This window comes from Temnothorax nylanderi, unplaced genomic scaffold (genome assembly GCF_030848795.1).
Source record: "Temnothorax nylanderi isolate EJ_2023f unplaced genomic scaffold, tnyl_v1.0 TNYL_tig0078_pilon, whole genome shotgun sequence".
Taxonomy (NCBI): Eukaryota; Metazoa; Arthropoda; class Insecta; order Hymenoptera; family Formicidae; genus Temnothorax; species Temnothorax nylanderi.
Window position 1 is genome coordinate 775,315 of NW_027249140.1, and position 4,043 is coordinate 779,357.

General features: G+C 27.8%; 1 long non-coding RNA gene across 1 annotated transcript; it reads left to right on the forward strand.

The window, feature by feature from the left end:
* The first annotated feature begins 1,000 nt into the window (after positions 1 to 1,000).
* LOC139774314 (uncharacterized) lies at positions 1,001 to 2,296 on the forward strand. The gene is made up of 3 exons (XR_011718551.1): positions 1,001 to 1,297; positions 1,729 to 1,979; positions 2,066 to 2,296. It is a non-coding gene; the product is annotated as an uncharacterized lncRNA (long non-coding RNA).
* Positions 2,297 to 4,043: the final 1,747 nt, after the last annotated feature.

The following is a 4,043-nucleotide window of genomic DNA, read 5'->3' on the forward strand; positions in this document are numbered from 1 at the left end:
TCGAGCATACTGTTCAAATTCCGATATTCTTCCTCCAGATCCTCATCAAACTCGTCGCTGCTCGGTGTGTCATCTTTGTCAATTTCCATATCTCTCGTAACATCTCCGACAGTAGCGATAGTCTCGACCGAGACTATCTCATTGCATTTAGCAAGCTGCCTTATTTTCATCTTTAATGATCTTGCTTTCTCTTTCTTCAAATCTGATGCTGTCCCCTTGTTACGTTCCATGTTTCTGTCTTATATATTTCTGAATGAACTTTTAATAAAAGTATTATTAGTCAAACGTTATAATATGTTTGCATTATGATTTAGTAAAGTTTTAAATATTTATTTAAGTGAGTTAACCTAATTATAGTAAATGACATAAGCAACATACAAGATTACGCTTAATTAACAGCTTATTGTGTTTACGTTTTCTTATACCTGACATGTAAATTTCGACTATTAATGAGTGACTGCAGGCTGGGCAAAGTACACGATTAGATTTAAATTTCAAGTTATTAATTGCATGTTGAATTAAACTAAATGAAATTATCAACGGATTAAGTCGATATAGAAAAATACTGCGATCAGAATGTTAATATACATTGTTACGTTTTTAACATTTGACATTTGACACGATAAATTATTTGTACATAGACAGTACTTTAAACTAGAAAATCATAAAAATGTCTTGGACTTTAATCAATCATTAAAATTAAACAGTAATAGAGGTATGCAACAATAGATTCTATTACGAAATGCCTGGAATTTATCAGAAAGATAACTTGTCGAAGGTTCGACGAACCTTTGTTACGATAAAACTTTATTTAAGTACTACATATCGAAATTAAATTATGTCCAATATTATTTAAAGAGCATGATGATAGCACTATTGTAATTGTAATTAATGTAGGATTAATTTGCTTTGTCATAATGTGTCTATAGTTATGCTTATATTTTACTTTCGGTTAGGCCTTGACTTTGTGATTATCGTGCTTTCGAGAAGGACTCAAATACTTACTGTTTCACACGTGACAGCTGATCACGCGTCTCCTTGCAATAACTTCTAGGCGTGTTGTCATGTGATTGGGTCACGTAATATTTAGCAAGGGAGAGATCGGCTGTCGAAGGCCTGCTAGTGATCAGAGTTCAAAAAACAGCGAAAAGAAAGAGGTCAACCGCGCTAGCTTTCCAAAACATCGTTTTTAGCAGAAATATTTCGCGTATATTTGATCTCGAATAAAATTAAGGTCAAAGTTACAAAGGAAAAAGACGTTTTTTAAAAACTAAACTCGTTATTCTACATTAATTACGTAAGTAATTTGCCAGATAGCTTTTGGTATTAATAAATGCTATCAATTTATCTATTAATATCATTTGATAATAAATAAGTTTCTTAAGAAATAAGTTTAAAATTCTATGAGTTATTTTCTTTTAATTATTTTGATTAACAGTTTTAATTAAATATTATTGATTAAAAAATAAATGCTGTTACATATTTAATTTTGGCATTTTGTACAGAGATAAGCACATCGATTTACTTTATAAATATTTAAAACAAAAGTTCTCGAAATCCGAATTTATATGTATACAATCTAATAGATTAAATGTCACGTTACAATTTTGTAATATTTTACAAATTTATACAAATTTGTTTCGTAATATAATTAAATTATGGAAGAAAGAAAAAAATCATGAAGGCAAAAGGAAAAAGACGTAAAGAAAAAACTACTATTAATTTTAGAAAAATTGAAATGGGGAACACCAGCAACGATAATAAAAGCAAGAAACGCGACCTAATAAATAAGAGCTTTTTAGAAAACAGTGCCCGCGATTATAAAAAGCAAAAGAGCTGTAAAACTCAACGCTTACAATCATTAAGAAAGACTTCACCAGTCGATATATTATTAAAGAAAATTCAACCTTCATTATCTGAGAGAGAATGGATTATTAATCAACGTCGACGTAACGTCTCCTCCATCACGTCTACCAAAGGTGAGCTTTGTCTGTACTAATTCTTTTGGCTTTCTAATTTAATACCTTTATATAGGAGCAACTTCTTTTATGCATGATAACATTAGATAAGGGAAAAGAAAGAAGAGATATTTCGAAGAGCAAAATAAAGAAATCAATTGAAGTGAATGGTTTTAATAAGAGCGAAGATAAACAAAAAATGACGAAAGAAGTTGATAGAAATATCGGAAAAGAAAGGAAAACGTAAACAGGATAAAATTTTGTGCGAGAAAAGGATGAAAGGAAACATTCGTCACTCAAGATATAAAGAAAAGAATTGATAAAATATATTTACAATTAATGGGTAGATTTTGAAATCTTATTCTATTGATACTAATTTAATATAAAATAAATGTTACTCTATTGCATTGGAGGAAATAATTTTATAATCACCAAAAGAAATAGAACAATTTATAAATTAAATAAGTGTATAATAAATATATTAATAAAATAAAATAGTTTTTATAAATAATGTTAACAAATAGTTTTTATAAATATTTAATTATTTTGACACTGAAAATAAAATTGCTATAATATATATAAGCCTTGAAATTAATAAACTGTAGCAACTATTTGATATCCTTTTTATCTTAACATTGGTAAAGGAAACTTACGTGATTTTTTTTCTTAATTAATTTTAAGAAATGTGTTGTGTACGAATTAATTTATCATGGAAAGTTATGTTAAAATGTTTCGTTTGAAACCAGTATATACCTATTTTCTGCGAAATACATTCTCGTTGTTAAACCTGATTACGAGAATGTTTCGCGTTTCTCTCGTGGACACAGGATGAGCACATTGATTGCGAGAGTGTATCCTGCGTTTGATATTTCATATATGATGAAATCGCAATATCGTAAAGCAATTATAATTAAGTAATATTTCCCTCGACGGACTTATTCACTGATTTTATAAGACAATTACACAGCATTTTAGTTGCGAGTCTTTTCCTTTATGCGACTTTTGTGCATTCTTCGATATTCGTTTCTTACCTCGGAATTAAGTTTACGAAATACACAAATTAATAGACTCTTAATTTATGTTAATAAACTGAATAACATTACAATAAGCATTAAATTTGCACATATTTCTTCACAGCTAGCTATACACGTGGCATTAATTTAAAACTGCTCACGTTCCAATATAATAAATAACTGTAATTAATGTGCAATAAAAGATTTTTTAAAATAATATCAACTAATTTTAAAACATAATAACAAGAGGAAAATTAATTATCTTAATACAGGATTATTAGGATTACAGAATTGTAACTGTATCTCTTTCTGGTTCTATACGGATTTTAAAAATATATAATTTTATTAATAAATTTAATTAATAATAAACATAAAAATACTTTAACATCTTATTAATTTATTTTATATTAATAAATGTATATAACAAAAATAATATATTTAAAAAGAGAAGAAAAAAAAAGAAAGGAGAAGGAAAGAAAAAAAATATAATAAAATTATCGTTGTCATTACTACATATATATTTTTTAATTCTTAAGATGTTTTTGTCAGCTGTTGATTAATTACGATGCAGAAATGTACAAAAATAAATTTTTATCAAAATGACTGAGAGGCATGTACTAATTAGTCGAATCTGCACCCTCCCGAGTTAACACGCTCTCGAGTTAACACGTTCTATATGTATCGCTTGTAATGTGCATGGTATTAAACTTGATAAAACTGTAACACTCAATAATCAGACGCGTGACCTATGTTCTCGTCTGATAAGAGGGTTAACATGATATTAGGAAGAATTGCAGAACATCCTCATAAATTTCAAAGCAGCGCGATAGAATTTGTAGTTAGATTAATTATACCAATGCTAATTAATTAATTTATGTATTGCTTGTAAGAGGATTTTATGTATCTTTTAGACGATATAGCGGCTTGGTATAAAATATATCGTCCACCTATTTGTCCACTAATAATTCTATCCGTGAAAAATAATTAGTACAGTATTATATTAAGAACAGATTGTTAATTTATCATTAATAACATATTTTATAAAGTATTAATAAAAATGAATAGTTTAAAA